The sequence below is a fragment of the Manis javanica genome, chromosome 10 (genome assembly GCF_040802235.1).
Source record: "Manis javanica isolate MJ-LG chromosome 10, MJ_LKY, whole genome shotgun sequence".
In the NCBI taxonomy this organism is placed as follows: Eukaryota; Metazoa; Chordata; class Mammalia; order Pholidota; family Manidae; genus Manis; species Manis javanica.
The window spans coordinates 21,311,307-21,335,139 of NC_133165.1; the positions used below are offsets into that span (position 1 = coordinate 21,311,307).

The 23,833-nt window shown below is 44.4% G+C and overlaps 1 pseudogene; it reads left to right on the forward strand.

Moving 5' to 3' along the window:
• The window catches only part of LOC118967229 (sorting nexin-29-like), a 41,776-nt pseudogene extending 19,402 nt beyond the window's left edge, over positions 1-22,374 (forward strand).
• Positions 22,375-23,833: the final 1,459 nt, after the last annotated feature.

Consider the following 23,833-nt stretch of genomic DNA (forward strand, 5'->3'; position numbering starts at 1 on the left):
AAACATGGGAGGATTGATTATTTCTTTGACATATCTTCTTGTAGAGTACCTTAAGTATGTATAGGTTTTAAACTACTAACTAATTTGCACACACATATTAACATAATAGGAATATGGTGACATAAACAAAGCAAATCTATAATTACCATCCATCTCCAGTGAAGCCAAGAAAACCATTTAGGCACCCTAGGCATTTGTGAAAATTTATCTATGATATGATGGATATTGTCCAATTGTACTTGAACATTCTGAGAAAAATCAAATTAAAGCAGCCCATTTCTGGGATCTGTTCACATCCCATATGTTCTTTTAACTGTAGATAGTCTATAGTCATGAGATTTTGGAGTGCTACAACTTGCACCCCTCCCAACTCCTGGTTGAGTTCCAACAGTACAGATCCGGTCAAATTCGTTGTCTCACTGTATGCACATGCCAGCCTAGAATCTCCCTCCTCATTCCTATGGCAAGTCCAGGAGATGGTGGGCTGGATGCAGCCACACGTGCAGCATCGTCCAGATCCCTGTGGAGGCTTTTTGATGATCATCCCTGGCACAAGTCCTCCAGAGAGTGCTGATGCCGGAAGCTCCTCCTCATATCGTTTCTTAGTTCATTTTCTGGGTATCCAAGCTAGGCCTTGATCTTCTGCATAGAAACAAACAGACCCTTTGCCCACACTTTGACATGCCCTCTATACCACTGTGCAGAACTCATTGGAGGTCAGCACACAGTAACTGCTTTTTTTTTTTTTTTTTTTTAATTAAGAGAAAGGAATATTATCAGAAAAGAGTACCTCCATAGCTGATCATCTGACACCCTTTAAGTAATCAACATTAAGGATATTTAAAGCATGCGTTGATCTTTGATTTACCAATAGTTTTATCCTGTTAAGGAGTAATCCCCCTTTTCTTTCTTTCTTTTTTTTTTTTTAATTTTTAATCTACACTTACATGAAGAATACTATGTTTACTATGCTCTCCCCTATATCAGGTCCCCCCTAACAACCACATTACGGTTACTGTCCATCAGCTTAGCAAAATGTGGTAGAGTCACTACTTGTCCTCTCTGTGTTGTGCAGCCCACCCTCCCCTTTCTCCCTCCCCCCCATGCATGCTAATCTTAATACCCCCCTTTTTCTTCCCCCCCCTTATCCCTCCCTGCCCACCCATCCTCCCCAGTTCCTTTCCCTTTGGTACCTGTTAGTCCATTTTTGGGTTCTGTAATTCTGCTGCTGTTTTGTTCCTTCAGTTTTTCCTTTGTTCCTATACTCCTCAGATGAGTGAAATCATTTGGTATTTCTCTTTCTCCGCTTGGCTTATTTCACTGAGCATAATACTCTCCAGCTCCATCCATGTTGCTGCAAATGGTTGGATTTTTCCACTTCTTATGGCTGTGTAGTATTCCATTGTGTATATGTACCACATCTTCTTGATTACTATGGCTTTGTAGTAGAGCTTGAAGTTGGGGAGTGAGATCCCCCCTACTTTATTCTTCTTTTTCAGGATTGCTTTGGCTATTCGGGGTCTTTGGTGTTTCCATATGAATTTTTGAATTATTTGTTCCAATTCATTGAAGAATGTTGCTGGTAATTTGAGAGGGATTGCATCAAATTTGTATATTGCTTTGGGCAGGATGGCCATTTTGACGATATTAATTCTTCCTAGCCATGAGCATGGGATGAGTTTCCATTTATTAGTGTCCCCTTTAATTTCTCTTAAGAGTGACTTGTAGTTTTCAGAGTATAAGTCTTTCACTTCTTTGGTTAGGTTTATTCCTAGGTATTTTATTCTTTTTGATGCAATGGTGAATGGAATTGTTTTCCTGATTTCTCTTTCTATTGATTCATTGTTAGTGTATGGGAAAGCTACAGATTTCTGTGTGTTAATTTTGTATCCTGCAACTTTGCTGTATTCCGATATCAGTTCTAGTAGTTTTGGAGTGGAGTCTTTAGGGTTTTTTATGTACAGTATCATATCATCTGCAAATAGTGACAGTTTAACTTCTTATTTACCAATCTGGATTCCTTGTATTTCTTTGTTTTGTCTGATTGCCGTGGCTAGGACCTCCAGTACTATGTTAAATAACAGTGGGGAGAGTGGGCATCCCTGTCTGGTTCCCGATCTCAGAGGAAATGCTTTCAGCTTCTCGCTGTTCAGTATAATGCTGGCTGTGGGTTTATCATATATGGCCTTTATTATGTTGAGGTACTTGCCCTCTATTCCCATTTTGCTGAGAGTTTTTATCATGAATGGATGTTGAATTTTGTCAAATGCTTTTTCAGCATCTATGGAGATGATCATGTGGTTTTTGTCTTTCTTTTTGTTGATGTGGTGGATGATGTTGATGGATTTTCGAATGTTGTACCATCCTTGCATCCCTGGGATGAACCCCACTTGGTCATGGTGTATGATCCTTTTGATATACTGTTGAATTCTGTTTGCTAATATTTTATTGAGTATTTTTGCATCTACATTCATCAGGGATATTGGTCTGTAATTTTCTTTTTTGGTGGGGTCTTTTCCTGGTTTTGGTATTAGGGTGATGTTGGCTTCATAGAATGAGTTTGGGAGTATTCCCTCTTCTTCTATTTTGTGGAACACTTTAAGGAGAATGGGTATTATGTCTTCTCTGTGTGTCTGATAAAATTCCGAGGTAAATCCGTCCGGCCCCGGGGTTTTGTTCTTGGGTAGTTTTTTGATTACCGTTTCAATTTCTTTGCTCATAATTGGTTTGTTTAACTTTTGTGTTTCTTCCTTGGTCAGTCTTGGGAGGTTGTATTTTTCTAGGAAGTTGTCCATTTCTTCTAGGTTTTCCAGCTTTTTGGCATATAGGTTTTCATAGAAGTCTTTAATAATTCTTTGTATTTCTGTGGAGTCTGTCGTGATTTTTCCATTCTCATTTCTGATTATGTTGATTTGTGTTGATTTTCTTTTTCTCTTAATAAGTTGTGCTAGAGGCTTATCTGTTTTGTTTATTTTCTCGAAGAACCAGCTCTTTGTTTCGTTGATTTTTGCTATTGTTTTATTCTTTTCAATTTTGTTTATTTCTTCTCTGATCTTTATTATGTCCCTCCTTCTGCTGACTTTAGGCCTCATTTGTTCTTCTTTTTCCAGTTTTGATAATTGTGATGTTAGACTATTCATTTGGGATTGTTCTTCCTTCTTCAAGTGTGCCTGGATTGCTATATACTTTCCTCTTAAGACTGCTTTCGCTGCGTCCCACAGAAGTTGGGGCTTAGTGTTGTTGTTGTCATTTGTTTCTATATATTCCTTGATCTCTATTTTGATTTGTTCATTGATCCATTGATTATTTAGTAGCATGTTGTTAAGCCTCCATGTGTTTGTGAGCCTTTTTGTTTTCTTTGTAGAATTTATTTCTACTTTTATACCTTTGTGGTCTGAAAAATTGGTTGGTAGAATTTCAATATTTTGGAATTTACTGAGGCTCTTTTTGTGAGCTAGTATGTGGTTATTCTGGAGAATGTTCCATGTGCACTTGAGAAGAATGTATATCCTGTTGCTTTTGGATGTAGAGTTCTATAGATGTCTATTAGGTCCATCTGTTCTAGTGTGTTGTTCAGTGCCTGTGTGTCCTTACTTATTTTCTGCCCAGTGGATCTATCCGTTGGGGTGAGTGGTGTGTTGAAGTCTCCTACAATGAATGCATTGCAGTCTATTTCCGTCTTTAGTTCTGTTAGTATTTGCTTCACATATGCTCGTGCTCCTGTATTGGGTGCATATATATTTAGAATGGTTATATCCTCTTGTTGGACTGAGCCCTTTATCATTATGTAGTATCCCTCTTTATCTCTTGTTACTTTCTTTGTTTTGAAGTCTATTTTGTCTGATATTAGTACTGCAACCCCTGCTTTCTTCTCACTCTTGTTTGCCTGAAATATGTTTTTCCATCCCTTGACTTTTAGTCTATGCTTATCTTTGGGTTTAAGGTGAGTTTCTTGTAAGCAGCATATAGATGGGTCTTCCTTTTTTATCCATTCGATTACTCTATGTCTTTTGATTGGTGCATTAAGTCCATTTACATTTAGGGTGACTATTGAGAGATATGTACTTATTGCCATTGCAGGCTTTAGATTCGTGGTTACCAAAGGTTCAAGGTTAGCTTCTTTAGTATCTTACTGCCTAACTTAGCTTGCTTATTGAGCTGTTATATACACTGTCTGGAGATTCTTTTCTTCTCTCCCTTCTTATTCCTCCTCCTCCATTCTTCATATGTTGTGTGTTTTGTTCTGTGCTCTTTTTAGGGGTGCTCCCATCTAGAGCAGTCCCTGTAGTATGCCCTCTAGAGGTGGTTTGTGGGAAGCAAATTCCCTCAGCTTTTGCTTCTCTGGGAATTGTTTAATCCCACCATCATATTTAAATGATAGTCGTGCTGGATACAGTATCCTTGGTTCAAGGCCTTTCTGTTTCATTGCATTAAGTATATCATGCCATTCTCTTCTGGCCTGTAGGGTTTCTGTCGAGAAGTCTGATGTTAGCCTGATGGGTTTTCCTTTATAGGTGACCTTTTTCTCTCTAGCTGCCTTTAAAACTCTTTCCTTGTCCTTGATCCTTGCCATTTTAATTACTATGTGTCTTGGTGTTGTCCTCCTTGGATCCTTTCTGTTGGGGGTTCTCTGTAATTCCATGGTCTGTTCGATTATTTCCTTCCCCAGTTTGGAGAAATTTTCAGCAATTATTTCTTCAAAGAGACTTTCTATCCCTTTTCCTCTTTCTTCTTCTTCTGGTATCCCTATAATACAAATATTATTCCTTTTGGCTTGGTCACATAGTTCTCTTAGTGTTGTTTCATTCCTGGAGATCCTTTTATCTCTCTCTATGTCAGCTTCTATATGTTCCTGTTCTCTGGCTTCTATTCCTTCAATGGCCTCTTGCATCTTATCCATTCTGCTTATAAATCCTTCCAGGGATTGTTTCACTTCTGTGATCTCCTTCCTGACATCTGTCATCTCCTTCCAGACTTCATCCCACTGCTCTTGCATTTTTCTCTGCATCTCATCCCATTGCTCTTGCATTTTTCTCTGCATCTCTGTCAGCATGTTCATGATTTTTATTTTGAATTCTTTTTCAGGAGGACTGGTTAGGTCTGTCTCCTTCTCAGGTGTTGTCTCTGTGATCTTTGTCTGCCTGTAGTTTTGCCTTTTCATGGTTATAGAGATAGTTTGCAGACCTCGTATGAGTGACCGCTGGAAGAGCTTCCCTTCTTGTTGGTTTGTGGCCTTCCTCTCCCCCTTCGCAAGTCGCTGGGTTCTTGCAGGTGTGGATGTGGTCTGGATGTTGTCCTGTGTCCTGTGGTCTCTATTTTAGGAAGATTTTTCTTTGTTATATTTTCATAGCTCTGTGTGTTTTGGGGAGATTTCCACTGCTCTACTCACGCCGCCATCCTGGCTCCGCCTCCCACAGTCAAATTTTTTTACACTACATTGTTATAATTTTGCTATTTTATTACTAAAATTAGTGATTTTTTACCATGCCTGATTTATAAATTAAACTTTGTCATAGCCATATATGTCTAGGAAGAAAATATGGCTTGGGTAGTGTTCCATTCCCTGCAGTTTTAGGCATCCAGTGGGAATCTTGGAATGATCCCTCTGTAAAAGCAGGGAACTGCTGTATACATGTATGTACCTGCCTCCCTCTCTCTATCTAGAGACACTTATTTTAAGGAATTGTCTCAGGTGATTGTTGAAGCTTGACAAATCAAAGTCTGCAGGTTAGGCTGGCAGGCTGGAGCCTAGGGAGGAGTTGCAGTTTGAGTCCAAGAGCAGTCCGATGGCAGGGTTTCTTCTCCTTTGAGGGATCTCAGGCTTTTTCTATTGAGACCTTCAACTGCTGGGGTGAGGCCCACCCAAATTATGGAGGGTGATCTGCTTTACTCACAATCTACTGATTTAAAATGTTAATCCCATCTAAAAAATGCCTTCACAGAAATATCTAGAATAACTTTTAATCAAATGCCTGGGTACTGTGGCCTTCCCAACTTGACACATAAAATTAACCATCACTGTTACATTTTGTTCTTAATCTGGGTCTTTTAGGAAATGCGCTTTGCATTCTGTGTCTCTATAGGTGAGTGAATCTCTGAGTTGATTTACTCTGTGGGTTTTTTTTGTTTTTTTTTTTGTCTTGGATGCAGTCATTTCTCTTCCTTATTGACTGGTGCCACTGAAGGGAGCCTGAAGGGGAGGCCAGCTTGTGAGCAAAGGTACTGTTGTCATTGTGATGGGTGAAACACAAAACAGGGTAGAGGGACCTTTACAGGGGCCTGTGCCCTCCAAGACCACTGGGCCTCCCCTGGATTATAGACAGCTTCTCCCTGTCATAAAGAGGGGATTTTGATTGAACATTCCACTGAGCATCTTGGGGAAAAACAGAGGAAGGATGAGATGGCCTACTGAGTAATACTTCCCTTTGATTTCAAGCTAACGTTCACAGGAGAGGTCTAGGAGCCTAGAAGGGCCAGATTAACAGCACAGCCAGATCTGTGGGGAGAGTGGCCAGGCCACTAGGAGCACATTGTGGATTGCCATAGCCTCTGACAAAGTCACCTTTCTGATTGTCTTTAAGATGCACTGTTGGCCAAAAGTTGCATTTGCACCATTGTTTGCTGGTCAGCAAACCTTTCCTTCAATAACTGAGGAAAAATCTTGTCCCTCTGCCTTGGTATTTACAGGCGTTGGTTTTGCTTTTTGTTTTTCTCTTGAAAGGATAATACCTTTATCAGGGAAAGGGGTTTTCTGTCACTTCCTATATGCCCTGTGACACCAATAGGGAAGTGGGGTGAGAACGTAATTCAGAAAGAATTACAAACATATGGAAAAACGTTGTACCTCACTAGCAATTCAGCAAATGCAACATGAGATCAGACACTATATTTTGCCTGTCATATTTGCCAAGATTTAAAATGAGAGCTGTATAGAAGGAGAACCCTGGGGGCAAAGCTTGTGCTCAGTGGGTCTCAGTCTCGGTGTCTTCCAGGTGCACAGTGGGCATCAGCTGTGGAAAGAGCAATGAGGCAGGGCGGGTGCACAGAGTGTCTTCAGAGAGAATCATGTCGACGGCCCTCTGGGGGAAGAGGTGGACATAGTGTCAGGAGCCTTAAAAACGTTCATTGCACTTGATTTAGCAATTCCACTGCTGGGAATCTACCCTGTGGACATCTCAGGAGAAAGGTTCTGCATCCACATACACAGTCTTTGTTTAGAGAGGCAGAACACGGGGATCTACCTACACGAGCAGCCACAGAGCAACAGTTCACAGCAGAATGTTTGGTGGTGTAAACGTTTAACTTAATATCCTAATGCATAGGATCTTATACATCTTCAATGACATTTGAATATCTGGGTAGTATGAATACAAACTCACTCATTAATGTTGAATGATAAAAGCAAAATGTAAAATCCTGTATTTAGTTTCATTACGACCTTGTAAAGAAAAGTTTATTTGGGAAGAAAGGAAAATGACACTAAGGAAGTAGTATCTAACCCATTAATTGTGTTTTGGGTGATGTGGCTTTGGAAATGTATTTTTTCTCTTCTTGTTGGTTTTTCATAGGTTTTAAAATAAGTCTTACCCAAAAATAAGCAATACCCATTATGTTTTTAAGCCAACTGTGGCACCACATTCTGGATTGGTCCATGCCTTAGGAATCACTTCAATTTAACTCATTTTGAGGTAGTGGCTCTTGGCCACTTTTACATGGAGTCCAAACCTCAGCAGGTGGGGTGTGGCTTCACCTTGCACTCTGCACATGTTGCTGGAAAGTGGCAAGATTTCTTCTTAGAAATAAGCAGTAAAGTCCACTAGCTTGGAGCCTGGGCAATGGCCAGGAAATGGTGGGTAGTTTTCCTGCTTCCTGAGGAGCGACTGCCTCTGGGTGTCCAGGAGTCCCCTTGGTCACCAGCTGCTTTATCAGAGCCCTGGGAGGGCAGTTCTTTGTAGATTTTATAGAGACACAGCCAAGATCACCTCAGAACCTGGTGCAAGTTTTGTTCTGCCACCGGGCGCACAGGTGGGAAGGCATCCAGTTTACTGTCTGAGGGTCTCATTGTGTGTGCTACCTGCAGGATTAGATGATAAGCTTTGCAAAAATTCTGTTAGGATTATTTCCCCTTGTTTCTTGCTTAGTGTCAAATGTATAACCAAAAGCTGGAGAGATGGAAAGGAGACTGTATTTGACAGGCCTTGGAGTGAGAGGTGCATTCGCCTGCAGGCCAAATCCACCTGGAAGCTGAGCGTGGCTGTTATATGTTTTTTAAAGGGTTGTTAAAAAACAACAACAACAATGAAGAATACTTATAGCCACAAGGCCCGAAATATTGACTGTCTGGACCTTTGCAGAAACATTTTGTTGACCCCTGCTCTTAACAAAAGAAAAACCATGTACTTCACGTCACATGCTGGGCAGTGGGTCTGGAAGACCTGGGCTGGACTCCTGCAACCCTTGGTTCTGTCCAAGGTGATGAGCTTGGACAAATCACACAATCTCTTTGGATTTTTGTCCTCTTTTCCCTGCTTCTTCCCTCCCTGTTTCTCCTCCCCTCCCTCTTTGCCTGCCTTCCTTCTCTATTAAGTAGGTATGATTAAGATCTGCTTTGGTCTTACAACTGAGTTACAGAGTGATTTTATTAACTTTAAAGCATGACACAAATCCATCCTGGTATTTATTAATGTTTCCTAATGTCTCAGAGGCAAATGCTGTGCTGGGCAAATCCCTGCCCTAATTCACCTGGCATTGCAAAGACTGTATGGGTTGGTTTTGTGCTTTGACACTATAACAGATCATATGAATCTGGTTAATATTTCAACTGACCCCCTTTCTTGGAAGGGACCCAGGTATGATCTAGTCTGATTCTGTCCTCTTACTCAGGAGGGTTTGAGAACCAGTGAGGTGAAGCCCGAGGTCACATGGCTGCCATCACTTCAGGACCTGGAATGCACTGTGCTTCCTCCTTCTCCAGCACTTAGCATGTGTTGTGCACCCCCCTCCATCCCTCTCACCCCTTCTCTTCACTCAGGTAGATCTCCTGCTTCCTTCAGCTCCCAGACTCTGACCTCCCTTCTTCAGGGAACCTTCTGCCACCTTCCTGACCAGCTCCATGAGCCTGAGCTGCCATTTTATACCTACTCACAGGATTATTTGATTCATGTCAGTGTCCCCCACCAGCCTGTCAGCAACCCAAGGGCGGGATGAACAAGGCTTGCTGGCTCTTTTGCCAGCACAAAATAGATGTGAGCACGCTAACTGGCACAGAGCAGGTGCTTATAAACACTGGTAGAAAGGATGAATGCAAGAGGTCTTGGATATGGACAATACACTTCTTTAAAAAAAATTTTTTTTATTAAGGTATGATTGATATACACGCCTATCAAGGTTTCACATGAAAAAACAATGTGGTTACTACACTTACCCGAATTATCAAGTTCCCACCCATATCCCAATGCAGTCACTGTCCATCAGTGCAGCAAGATGTCACAGATCCACTATGTGCCTTCTCTGTGCTACACTGTTTTCCCCCTGACCCCCCACACCATGTGTACTAAACATAATACCCCTCAATCCCCTTCTCCCTCCCTCCCCACCCACCCTCCCACACTCCTCCCCTTTGGTAACCACTAGTTCATTCTCGGAGTCTCTGAGTCTGCTGTCATTTTGTTCCTTCAGTTTTGCTTCATTGTTACACTCCACAAATGAGGGAAATCATTTGGCATTTGTGTTTCTCGCCTGGCTTATTTCACTGAGCATAGTGCCCTCCAGCTCCATCGTGTTGTTGCAAATGGTAGGATTTGTTTCTTTCTTATGGCTAAATAGTATTCCATTGTGTATATGTATCACATCTTCTTTATCCATTCATCTACTGATGGACACTTAGGTTGCTTCCGTATCTTGGCTATTGTAAAAAATGCTGCAATAAACATTGGGATTCCTGGGTCAAATGGTATTTCTATTTTGAGTCTTTTGAGGAACCTCCATATTGCTTTCCACAATGGATGAACTAGTTTACATTCCCAACAGCAGTGTAGGAGGGTTCCCCTTTCTCAGCATCCTCACCAGCATTTGTTTTTCTTAGTCTTTTTGATGCTGGCCGTCCTTACTGGTGTGAGGTGATAGCTCATTGTGGTTTTAATTTGCATTTCCCTGATGATTAGTGATGTGGAGCATCTTTTCATGTGTCTGTTGGCCACCTGAATTTCTTCCTTGGAAACTGTCTCTTCATTTCCTCTGCCCATTTGTTAATTGTGTTATTTGTTTTTTGGGTGTTGAGGCATGTAAGTTCTTTATATATTTTGGGGGTTAACCTCTTGTCAGATATGTCATTTACAAATATATTCTCCCATACTGTAGGATGCCTTTTTGTTCTGTTGATGATGCTCTTGGCTGTACAAAACCTTTCTAGTTTGATATAGTCCCATGAGTTCATTTTTGCTTTTGTTTCCCTTTCTCGAGGAGATGTGTTCAGGAAGAAGTTGCTCATGCATATATTCAGGAGATGTTTGCCTATGTTGTCTTCTAAGAGTTTTATGGTTTCATGACTTACGTTCAAGTCTTTAATACATTTTGAGTTTACTTTTGTGTATGGGGTTAAACAATAATCCAGTTTCATTCTCTTGCATGTAGCTGTCCAGTTTTGCCAACACCAGCTGTTGAAGAGGATGTCATTTCCCCATTGTATGTCCATGGCTCTTTTATCATGTATTAATTGACCATATATGGTTGGGTTTATATCAGGGCTCTCTAGTCTGTTCCATTGGTCTATTGGTCTGTTCTTGTGCCAGTACCAAATTGTCTTGATTACCATGGCTTTGTAGTAGAGCTTGTAGCTGGAGAGCATAATTCCCCCTGCTTTATTCTTCCTTCTCAGGATTGCTTTGGCTCTTCGAGGTGTTTTGTGGTTCCATATGAATTTTAGAATGTGATTTTCTCTAATTTGTCAAAAAATGCTGTTGGTATTTTGATAGGAATTGCATTGAATCTATAGATTGCTTTAGGCAGGATGTCCATTTTGACAATGTTAATTCTTCCTATCCATGAGCATGGGATGTGTTTCCATTTATTGGCACCCTCTTTAATATTTCTCATGATTGTCTTGTAGTTTTCAGAGTATAGGTCTTTCACTTACTTGGTTAGGTTTATTCCTAGGTATTTTATTCTTTTTGGTGCAGTTGTGAATGGAATTGTTTTCCTGATTTCTCACTCTGCTAGTTCATTGTTGTGTATAGTAATGCCACAGATTTCTGTGTATTAATTCTGTATCCTGCAACTTTGCTGAATTCAGATATTAGATCTAGTAGTTTTTGGAGTGGATTCTTTAGGGATTTTTATGTACAGAATCATGTCATCTGCAAACAGGTACAGTTTAACATCTTCCTTGCCAATCTGGATGCCTTTAATTTCTTTGTGTTGTCTGGTTGCCATAGCTAGGACCTCCAGTGCTATGCTGAATAGAAGTGGGGAAAGTGGGCATCCTTGTCTTGTTCCTGATCTTAAAGGAAAAGCTTTCAGCTTCTTGCTGTTAAGTATAATGTTGACTGTGGGTTTGTCATATGTGGCCTTTATTATTTTGAGGTACTTGCCCTCTATACCCATTTTGTTGAGAGTTTTTATCATGAATGGATGTTGAATTTTGTTGAATCCTTTTTCAGCATCTATGGAGATGATCATGTGGTTTTTGTCCTCATTTTTGTTGATGTGATGGATGATGTTGATGGATTTTTGAATGTTGTACCATCGTTGCATCCCTGGAATAAATTCTACTTGATCCTGATGGATGATCTTTTTGATGTATTTTTGAATTCAGTTTTCTAATATTTTGTTGGGTATTTTTGCATCTATGTTCATCAATGATATTGGTCTGTAATTTTCTTTTTTTGTGGTGTCTTTGCCTGGTTTTGGTATTAGAGTGATGCTGCCCTCATAGAATGAGTTTGGAAGTATTCCCTCCTCTTCTGTTTTCTGGAAAACTTTAAGAAGAATGGGTATTGGGTCTTCACTAAATGTTTGATAAAATTCAGCGGTGAAGCCATCTGGTTCTGGAGTTTTCTTCTTAGGAAGCTTTTTGATTACCAGTTCAATTTTGTTGCTGGTAATTGGTCTGTTCAGATTTTCTGTTTCTTCTTCAGTTAGCCTTGGAAGGTTGTATTTTTCTAGAAAGTTGTCCATTTCTTCTAGGTTATCCAGTTTGGTAGCATATAATTTTTCATAGTATTCTCTAATAATTCTTTGTATTTCTGTGGTATCTGTAATGATTTTTCCTTTCTTATTTCTGATTCTGTTTATGTGTGTAGACTCTCTTTTTTTCTTGATCAGTCTGGCTATGTATGTATCTATTTTGTTTATTTTCTCAAAGAACCAGCTCTTGCTTTCATTGATTCTTTCTATTGTTTTATTCTTCTTGATTTTATTTATTTCTTTTCTATTCTTTATTATATCCCTTCTTCTACTGACTTTGGGCCTTGTTTGTTCTTCTTTTTCTAGTTTCATTAATTGTGAGTTTAGACTGCTTATATGGCATTGTTCTTCTTTCTTGAGGTAGGTCTGTATTGCAATATCCTTTCCTCTTAGCACGGCCTTGGCTGCATCCCACAGATTTTGTGGTGTTGAATTATTGTCATCATTTGTCTCCATATAGTGCTTGATCTCTGTTTTTATTTGGTCATTGATCCATTGATTATTTAGGAGCATGTTCTGAAGCCTTCATGTGTTTGTGGGATTTTAAAATTTTCTTTGCGTAATTTATTTCTAGTTTCATACCTTTGTGGTCTGAGAAACTGGTTGGTACAATTTCCATCTTTTTGAATTTACTGAGGCTCTTTTTGTGTCCTAGCATATGATCTATTTTTGGAAATGTTCCATGTGCACTTGAGAAGAATGTGTATTCAGCTCCTTTTGGGTGTTGAGTTCTGTAGATTTCTGTGAGGTCTGTCTGTTCTAATGTGTGTTTAGTGCCTCTGTCCCCTTACTTATCTTCTGTCTGGTTGATGTGTCCTTCAAAGTGAGTGGAGTGTTGAAGTCTCCTAGAATGAATGCATTGCATTCTATTTCCCCTTTTAATTCAGTTAGTATTTGTTTCACATATGTAGATGCTCCTGTGTTGGGAGCATAGATATTTATAATGGTTATATCTTCTTGTTGGATTGACCCCTTCATCATTATGTAATGTCCTTCTTTGTCTCTTGTGACTTTCTTTGTTTTGAAGTCTATTTTATCTGATACAAGTACTGCAACTCCTGCTTTTTTCTCTCTATTAGTTGCATGAAATATCTTTTTCCATTCCTTCACTTTTAGTCTGTGTATGTCTTTGGGTTTAAAGTGAGTCTCTTGTAGGCAGCATATAGTAGGGTCTTGTTTTTTTGTCCAGTCAGTGACTCTATGTCTTTTGATTGGTGCATTCAAGCCATTTACATTTTGGGTGATTATTGATAGGTATGTACTTACTGACATTGCAGGCTTTAGATTTGTGGTTACCAGAGGTTCAAGGTTAACTTCCTTACTATCGAAGAGTCTAACTTAACTCACTTAGTATGTTATTACAAACACATTTAAGGGTTCTTTTTTTATTTCCCCTCCTCCTTTTTCTTCCTCGTCCATTCTTTATATATTAGGTATCTTTGTCTATCCCTTGATTGACTTTAGGGATAGTTAATTTAATTTTGCATTTGCTTAGTAATTAGGTGTTCTACTTTCTTTACTGTCATTTATTACCTCTGGTGACAGCTATTAAACCTTAGGAACATTTCCAGCTATAGCAGGCCCTCCAAAATAGACTGTAGAGATTGTTTGTTGGAGGTAAATTCTCTCAGCTTTTGCTTATCTGGAAATTGTTTAATCCCTCCTTCAAATTTAAATGATAATCTTGCTGGATAAAGTAATCTTGGTTCCAGGCCCTTCTGCTTCATTGCATTAAATGCATCATGCCACTCCCTTCTGGCCTATAAGGTTTCTGCTGAGAAGTCTGATGTTAGCCTGTTGGGCTTTCCTTTGTATGTGATCTTATTTCTCTCTCTCCGGCTGCTTTTAATTGTCCTTATCCTTGATGTTTGCCATTTTAATTACTATGTGTCTTGGTGTTGTCTTCCTTGGGTCCCTTGTGTTGGGAGATCTGTAGATCCCAATGTCCTGAGAGACTATCTCCTTCCCCAGATTGGGGAAGTTTTCAGCAACTACCTCCTCAAAGACACTTTCTATCCCTTTCTCTCTTCTTGTTCTGGTACCCCTATAATGCGAATATTGTTCCATTTGGTTTGCTCACACAGTTCTCTCAATGTTCTTTCATTCTTAGAGATTCTTTTTTCTTTCTGTGCCTCAGGTTCTTTGTATTCTCTTCTCTAGTTTCTTTTTCATTTATTGTCTCCTCCACCATATCCTATCTGCTTTTAATAACTTTCATTGTGCTCTTCAACGATTGGATATCTGACCAGAATTAATTCCCGAGTTCCTGAATATCTTTCCGTACCTCCATTAGCATGTTAATGTTTTTTATTTTGAACTCCCTTTCAGGAAGATTTATGAGGTCTATGTTATCTTTCTCAGGGGTTATATTAATTTTACTCTGAACAGGTTCCTTTAGCATTTCTTATTTGTATATGGTGCCCTCTAATGTCCAGAAGCTCTACTCTCTTGAGCTGCTCAGCTTCTGGGGCAATGTTGGGGGTTGCAGGAGCGGTGTTGTTGCCTTGGGGGAGGAAAGAGCTGTTTTCTGCTTCCCGGCCACTATGCCTCTCTCCACTGCCAGAACCAGTGGGCTGAGCACACAGGTATAAGCCTCTATGCTTTCCATTTGTAGTTGCTGTAGATAGAGCTTCCCTCTAGCTGGCCTAACGCCAGGGTAGGGTTTGCCGGTTTGCCACCCAGATGGGGCTGGCCGGGAGAAAGCACAATAGGCTGCCTATCACAGAGGGCGTCCTTGGAGCTGTGTAGCCAGCCAGGGAGCTGGAGTACATGGAAATTGTGAAAGCTCCCAGCCTTCTGGGCAGAGTGCACCCAGACAATTTTGTCTACCTGTCCTTTCTCCTGAGCAGTAAGCTCTGTGCAATCCTTGCCCCTTTAGCAGCCTTCTTCTTAGGGCTTCCTTGTTAGGAAGTCTCTCAGACTGCCCAGCTTTCTTTTGTCCCAGAGCGGCTGGATATGGATCCCTGCTTTCCACCAGTGACTGGAATCTCAGTCTCTCCAGGAATTCTGCCTGTCTTAGTTTTCCAATACCCTAGTTATGAGAGTATCATGAAAGCACCTTGAAATGTAGGTTTGTGCTCCCAGATCAGGTCTCCAGAGCTAGGTATTCAGCAGTCCCTGGCTTCCACCCACTCCGTGCTCCATTTCTCTTCCGGCCGTGAGCTGGGGTTGGGGAGGGGCTCGGGTCCCGCCGGGCCTCAGCCTTGGTACGTTACCCTGTTCTGTGATGTCTGCTGTTTTCTCCAGGTGTGTGCATGCTGGCGCAGTCCTTTCCTGTTCTTTGTCAGGATCAGTTGTATTAATTATGTTTTCATATTATATGCGGTTTTAGGAGAAGCCTCTGTCTCACCTCTCATGCCGCCATCTTTAATCCTGATGATACACTTTTATTCCCAGCCCATGTCTCCTTCTGTTTTCAGCCCGGTCACGGCCTGGTTAGTTCCCAGGAGGCAACTTGTGGGAGGCCGGCAGATGCTCATGGTGATCTGAGCCCTCAGGGGCTGTCCGCCCTGTCACACAGCTGTCTTCTTTCATCTTAGGCCACTGGATGGGCCCACCTGCCTCTCTGAGATGCACACCTGGGCTCTGCTGCAGGTGCTCCATGGCGACATTGATGTCCTCTTTCCGGTCAGCGCAGTGGGCTCCTAGGCCCTGCAGGTGGGTGTTTCCTGCTTACTCATTTCCTCCCATATAAGCCTTGGCTCCAAGAGCCTCAGGAGTGTCTGGGTTACCTGTGCAGGTAGGAGTGGGAGGGGGAGGCTGGTTGAGATTAGAGGTGACAGAGGATCTGGCTTCTCTTCCTGCTGAACCTGGGTGTTGTTAGATGCTCTTGTGAGTGAGTCACCCAGGAGGCCCAATCCTATTTTTTTTTCTCTCCAGTGATTTGTTGATCTTGGTCATTCATGTACAAGATGACTGCAAATGATGACCATTGTTTTTCCTTCTTAGGAGAAGGGAGGTCACAGAACCCATAGCTGTGAAGGTCTTGGCACTCTCTGCAGCATAGGTCTAGGGGATCAGGGCTTAGCTTGCTTGAAACCTGCCTTTGGATTGGGTAAGCATTTCTTTCCCATTCCATGGGATTGAGTATGCTTTATGTGGTTCCTTACTGTTTTCTTTAGCTAGAGAAGGTCACAGGGGCAGCGAGGTTTGGGGTGGGGAGTGGTGGTGAGGATGTGGATGAGCCCGGCTCGCCCACAGGGGTGCGTGTGAGCATAGCCTGTATGGTGCCTGTCACTGTGGACTGGGACGTCACACTGCACAGCACACTGTCACACAGCACCACCGGCTGAGTGAGGCCTTGGTGCTGATACCTCTGTATGTGGGCACCCTGCTCATCTTCCCAGGGCCGGCTTTAGGAAGCTGTCGGTGATGGGGGCCCACCAACTGCTCAGGAAGATGTTGACATTCTGAACCGGATGATGGACTATTGTTCTTGCTGCCGTGTGGGGAACAGAAACCCACTCAATGCAGCTCAAGCGCAGGGGCAGGGCGGGGACAAGGAGAGGCAGCAGTCTGCGGTGGGGGTCAGGTCAGCCCCCCTCTGGCAGTTGCGGGAGCTAGGCTGGGAGACCTCTGAGAGCAGTGAGTATTCCTGGTGGAAACAGGCTGATGGGAGGGGTGGCTGAGTGGCGTTATCTAATAGGCTCATCTCTTTTGGAAGGTGCAGTCGGTGGTGAGAGTGACAGCCAACACTCATCAAACCCTAGACGTAGGTCTAGGGCTGTAAGGTGGCCCACATGCACGCACCCACCCTGACCACAGCCTATGGGGCAGGGGTGGTTATCACTGTGTCCCCTTCCTCCCAGATTTGTGGTCACTGTTCCCCAGGTTAATGTGGGAAGAGATGAGGCACAGTGCAACATGACAGGGTATTTTGTGGGTACCCGTGGGCTTGGGAGCTGGGAACTTGGAGTGGAGGGGCTCCTCACCTGGCCAGGTCATTCTGAGCCCCCACACTCCCTCACAAGGCTGTCTGTACTCCGCTGAGGTGCAGACCATCGCCGCAGCCACGGCCTTCCATAGCAGCGAGCAGGTGCTGGGTTTCAGCTGACTCTCCCAGAGGTGCCATCTGGTGGGCCCTGCTTGGGTCTGCACGCCCCTCCTTCCACTCAGGTGGCGTCCTTGGTGCAGACGGCCGAGGACGGGGATGGTTATCTCGCCCCTTCAGTGCCGGTGTGCAAGCCGTGGGAGTCTGAGAAGGGGGCAGGCTGCAGACAGCATGTGGTCCTGAGGTGTGTTTAGGGCCCCTGACGTTCCCAGAGTTTATTCACGGCTTCCAGCTGATTACCTTGTGTCACCCCCTGACCTAGGGGGCTTTTTGTTGGGCTGTTCTGTTTCAAGTGGTTCCTTCATTTCTTAACTGGATTCTTCCAAACTAGTAGACCCTGGGGTCTGCTGGCTGCCTGCTCCTGGGACATGGCTATTTGTGGTTCACATTGGGGTTAGCCTTACAGAACCCAGCACTCTCTCTCCCTCGCTGGGCTCTCCACTGCCACCAGGGAAAGTGGCTTCTGGCAGGCCTCCAGAATCATAGCAGGAAGGCGCCCCCGGCAGAGTCCCAGGGTCCCATCTGGCTGTCAGCCTCGCAGACCCAGAGGCCCTATCTTGTCACTGTTGATGGGACTCTCAGTCCCAGCTTATCTCGGTTGTGTGCACCAGAGATGGTGTGTGTGAGCTGGTCTGCCAGCTTTTTAATTTGCTACAGTGACAAAGCTGCCAGGTGTTTTGGAAGCCTGTGTCTGCCTGAGGGGCAAACCCGCCTGGGTGGGAACATCAGATGGGAAGGCACAGTGTTCTAGGGCCACATGAAGACACTGGAATCCGAGTGGGGGGAATCCGTTACCTGATTGGAATGCATGTTGGGTTGATTCCCTTCTGGCCTGGTGCTCCATCTCCAGGGGAGGCACGTGTGCCAGGTGGTGCTGGGCTGGCCTGCCTGCCCTGGGCCCTGCCTGCACTCCCCTCCCAGATGCCTTTTCTTTTACTCCGTTTCTGACCAGGGTCCCTTTGGCTGACACCCTCCTCCTTGAGCAGCACTAGCCTGTTCTCCCCCATCCTGGCCTGGGAGCCATAGCGTGTCTCTACTGATGACTTTGCACACAGAGGACTCGTCCCTTAGGAGGCGCTCCCGTCATCTTGGAAGACGTTGGTGCCTCTACTACCACTGTCTGTGGGGGTTTTTAGAGAAAGACCGAGAGAGGAGGATAAAGTGGGAGGGGAGCACATGGTGGGGAAGGATGGACGGCTTGGGTAGCTAGGTCTTGGCAGGGAGAAAGCAGCAGAGAAGGGGTGTCTGAATCTCAGAGGAGGGGGCTCTGCAGTTTAGTGGTCTGTACTTCAGAGCTGTATTTTTAGGGCTCGGGGGCCTCACACAAGGGAGACCCCATTCCAGCATCACACGAGACCTGACAGGCGGGTTGGAGGAAGGGATACATCAGTTCCTCTGGGCCTGCATTTACTCACAATGAAGCCACACATGTTTACTAGCATCCTTTTGAAGCTGCAAGGGAGGGCGATCCCCCAGAGTTTCTCTCAGCTGAGAATAACAGGAGGAGGTGAACAAGCACCCATTTCTACCTACTGCACATGTGACGGTTCCTGATTGCCTCTCGGTGGAAGGGCCTGCGCTTAGTGTTGGGTTAGTAAACACACAGTTTCTGAAGGCCAGCTTTGGTTCGTCTGTGACCTTGACCCCCTTCTCTTCCAGGTGGGTCTACCATTCAGGGCTTCTCCTCATCCTGCGGTGGGTCTCTGCAGATTCCCAGGGTCCCATCTGTCTGTCAGCTGGCTGAGGCGGAGGAGCTGCTGCTATAGTCCTGCTCTCCTCTGAAGTGGCTGATTGCTCCCCCAGGGTAGTTTTACTGTTTGGACTCTTAGATTGGGTGGTGGTTGCAGGGCGTTCATTGTGTTCCTGCCCCACTGATGGGGCTCACGGGCCACTGGGGTGCACAGTTTTCTTTACTCCATCCTTGGGCGATCCTGTTATGCACTAGCACCATGCCAGCTCTGGGGACCCAAAGGCGTATCCCTCCTGGAGTTTTGCATGTAAGGAGGGGAAGATCCATCAATAGTTCTCTCTGCTTCAACCCTGCAGCTACCCTGTCCTTTCTTCTTTTAGCAAACAGAGTGGTTTTATAAGAACATGAATCAGAGTGCATCATTACCCTGCATAAACTGTTCCACCCCACTTGGGATAAAACCCGGAACGCTCACTGTGGCCACCCCTGCTCCCGACCACCCCGCAGCCTCACTTCTTATTTCCCTTTGCTTGGTATCCCTGGCCACACTAGCCTGCATGCAGCTTCTGGAACTGAGTCTGCAGCCCCCTCTCCTGCATCTGCCCCCTCTGCCCATCCTTCAGGTTGTGGCCCTAGGGTCGCTGTCTCACAGAGGCTTCTCTGGCTCCTTGCAGACAGGCCAGGCCTTGTTGGTCATAAACCTTGTGTATTTCCAGTTTTCCACTGCTCTGACCTTAGTTTGTAATTGTATATTTGTATAATTACTTGCTAATGCCTTTTCCCACTGCTAGTCTTGGAGGTCCATGAAGACAGGACCATGTCTGTTTTGATTCCAGTGTGACCCCGATCCTGGCCAGTGTCAGGCCCACAGTGGTGGCTCAGGAAGCCTTTGCTGGGTGGGTGAGTGGGTGAGGGGATTGATGCGGTATAGGTAGGGTTGGGGGCATGCAGGGAGTGGACATCTGGCAGTTGGAAAAGTGATGTCCAGTTGGAGACACAATGTGCACCAATGAGTGGAGGTGGGAACTCCAGGGACATGTAGATAGAAAAGCACATATCTCAGATCAGCTGAATGAAACTATGATAAGGGCTCAGCTCTGCCATGGAGCAGAGAGGGGTTCAAACCCTTGCATATTGGCGCTGTGGTCTTGGACAAGTCACTTGAACCCACGAGGCCCTACTGCACATCTGTAAGGTTAAGATAACAGTTGCACCCACCTCAGAGGGGGCCCTGAGGATGAGTGAGGCAGTCTGTCTCTGCGACTGCACTGTGGCCCCAGTGCCTCAGGCCCGCTTCAGCTGTCCTGGGCCATGGTTGTGTATTATCAAGGGCAGCCTACTTGGGCCAAGTGGGTGTAGTGTCCGTGGTGCTTGACAGTGGTGGTCTTTATGCAGCCATGGGTTTCCGTTGTGTGTGTTGCATCCCGTCTTCGCTTCAGGAAGCAGCATCAGGCAGCCTTGTGTGAGTTAGATGAGAGAGGGTGAGATGGAACTGGGGGGACCTCTGCACTAGACCCCAAGAACGCACTGAGCCTTCAACTAGGGTAGCCGTGGAAATGGCTTGTGAGCCAGGGTGGGAGATAATTGGGTGGAACTGGGAGGTCGTGGATACCACGTAGCTCTGTGATGGCCAGCGGGGTGGTGTGGGCACTCTTCTGAGGTCGCAAGTCAGGAGTGGTGACAGGAATGGTTTTGTAGGTCATGGTAAGTTGGGAGGCCCCAGAGGGTACCCCAGGGGAGCTTTCTGCCAGAGAGATGTGGGAGTAGGATTGAGGCTGAGGCCCTCGGCTGTGGTGAGGGCTTGGGTGGCATCAGCTGCACAGAGGCGAGCACTGGAGCCAAGCCCTGGGTTTGCCAAGGGGGCAGAGGCCATGGGGGCTGTGCCTCGGGGACCTTCGTACTGGAATCAGAGAAAAAGAGGGTGGGGCGGAAGCGAAGACTACGTTAGGAGGCCAGGAGAGGAGCTCCAGGAGGAGGGCTTGCTTGGCCTGTCATCTGCCACCCCCGGAGAGTCCTTTGGAACTATTTAAAAGAGGCAGGAGTGAGTGGATGGAATAGCTTAATGGAGGCAGCCGGGCAGAAGAAAAGGTGAGAAACCTTTCCTCCTAGGGTTCCCTCAGTTCAGCCTTGTAGGAGCTGGGGAGCCTTGAGCAGGACGAAACCAGGCGTTAAACAGGAGTGAGGGGGAGGCTGTGAGGGCTGAGGGCCACGAGGCGAGTCTCCGGCTCTGCGTCCCCTGTCCGCGGTGCAGGCCTCATTCTGTAGTGTCGGCGAGTCAGAAGCTTCTCCAGTGAGCCTGTGTTCCGGAGGACACTGGCCTTCATGTCACCGTCCAGCCCAAGGGGGCATGAAGTTGCACTTTTTCCTGGAAAGAGATGTGAACAGCAGCTAATACATTTATGGAAGTCTTCAGTGCCCTTTTGCCTGTTTGTTTCTGTGGATTATTTATGGCCTCACAAATCTTTTCTCACTTATGAATCCTTTCTCACTTAATGGCACATAATGCAGGGCAAGTGGCTTTTAGAAAGCCACAGTCCCTCAGTTTGGACGTGAGCTGACTGTCAGCGGCTAGAACATGCCTGCCCCCTTGTGCCCATATCAAGCCACTACAGCAGTAGTTTGTCTATCAGCTGATTTACTATTTCCTGACTCTGAGGTTTGTGCTAAATATGAACTTCATGCATGAATTCAAGTGGATCGAGAAAAAAAAAAAGGTTAAGTCGGATTATGGGCCCTCCTCTCAGTGACACAGATGCCAAATCTGTGACTATGGCTGAAAAAATGCAATAGGCAGCAGATTAAAACCCAGTGTGCAGATGTGGAAAGATTTGTAAATCAGCTGCTTTAGCAGATAAGCCAATGTCTGTTCTGTGTCCTTGTCTCATGGAGAAAAATGAGATGAAAACAGAAACTTGACTTTTTCTCTGTGATTCCTCTGTGCACAGATGCCCCCCTTGGAAGCCTGGAGAACAGACAGACCCGGAAGACCACGTTCTCCCAGAGACAGACTCTCTGTATATGTTAGTATTCAGAAACCAAGTTGCCTTCGGAATTGAATTCTTCTATTCACTGTTCTGCATTTTATTTTCTCTTAAGGATAGGGGGGCACCTGCTGAGATTAAAAGTCAAGGCTTTCCTTCCCGTTCGTGTTTGGGGTAGTCTTATATCACATAATGTACAAAGTTGCCAAGGATCTCAGAGCTTGAGAAGCAGTGTTGGTCACACTTGACTTGCCTACCACTTTACTTTTTACACTTTTGGGCCATATCTGGGTATCTCCTCTATAATTATTTGCTTGATTTTAATATGTGATAATATTGAACAATTTTAATATTGTGTACAATGTAAGCTGCTTAGATACCGTATATTTGTGAAGTGCTTAGTCTGGCATACAGCAGCAACCACTCTGTGGGTTGTTTCTTTTTTCAAATAAAAGTTTCTGAAAGGGAAACCGAGTTGCCCCAAGTCATTGTGTATTAGGTGGCAGGGCTGAGACGGACACTCAGGTCTCCCTGATGCCACCACAATCCCTGTTACTCTGATACATTTCTCCTCCTTTCTCTTTATGGTTTTAATTTGGTGTCCCAGGGATATGTCACATTTGCATTTTTAATGAGCCCCCAGGATGGGAGTCACTGTTTACCTTGCAGTCCTTTTTGCTGTTTACTTTAGAACATTTGGAAAAATGCAACAGTAAATGAAGAAATATTATTCTCAAACCCCCAGTTTCATTGATGGTCTGGCCCTTTTCTTCCTAGTTGTGTGTGTGTGTATGAACCATATTATGACCCTACTATTTTCATGAAAGATGTGAAGTATTATTTTTCCATGTTGGAATTTCTTTGTAAATATACAGTCATTCTTCATTGTTTGCGGCAGTCACCGTGAAGACCGAATCATCGCCCTTAGGAGAAATACAGGGTTAGTCCCTGTGAACATCTGGTCACACTTTTGGTCAACTGATTAACGCATAACTTTGTTTTTGTCCATTCCTGTTTAAAGACTTCTTATTTAACACGTTTTGTTGATTCACTGACATTGAACTCATGGCCCACAGCACTATAACTTAGGCTTTGAGTAAAGGTTACCTAACATACACATTTTCCACATAGTGAATATCACAGTCTTCTTGTGCTTAGGAGCACCAGACAGCACCCTGACACTATGCTGGGGGCCATGTCCCAAGAGCAGAATCACTAACAGAAAGCACAGGATGGCACTAAGGTAGCCCACCCAAAGGACACGTTACCTGTGTGATCATTAGAGCAGGCAGAACTCATCTTGTTTGATGTCAGGTGGGAGCATGAGCTTCGGTGACTCAGGTTTTTGCCACCCAGGATATGTTCATGAATGACCAGGGAATTGCTGTGAGTCTTGATCTTGGGTTACAAATAAACCTTATTGAGTAGGTGAATTTGCAAATATGGGATCTGCAAATAGCGAGGACTGACTTGTAACTTCAAAGGGTGGCCTCTGTTCCGTGTAGCAGGGCACCTGAGTAAACTTGGCACCTGCAACTTTTTGAATGGTGAGGTGGCATTTTTAAGTTGCTGAGTGTAACTTCCTTCTGCCTGCCTTTCCCCAGTGTGGAAGCCAGTCCTCCAGACCAAGGAAGCCCTCTGAGCAGCCTGTTAACTTCTTCCTCAGTGCTAGAGTCGATGACAATTAATAAGTACTTTCTGAGCCATATTTGTCAACACTGGGGTGGACTCTTGGGCCTGCACATTATGCCGGTGCCTTTGCACTTGCTCCCACATGACTGTGAACTTGCCAGAGAGAAGTCGTATATCTGCACATCTGGTCATCACCTTGAAGTGTGGTGCTTGGTTTTAAGCTTCCTGAGCTGTGGTTAACGTGTGGTGCTTGGGCCCATGCCTGCACTGCAGAGGTGGAGTGGGCCTTGAGATAGA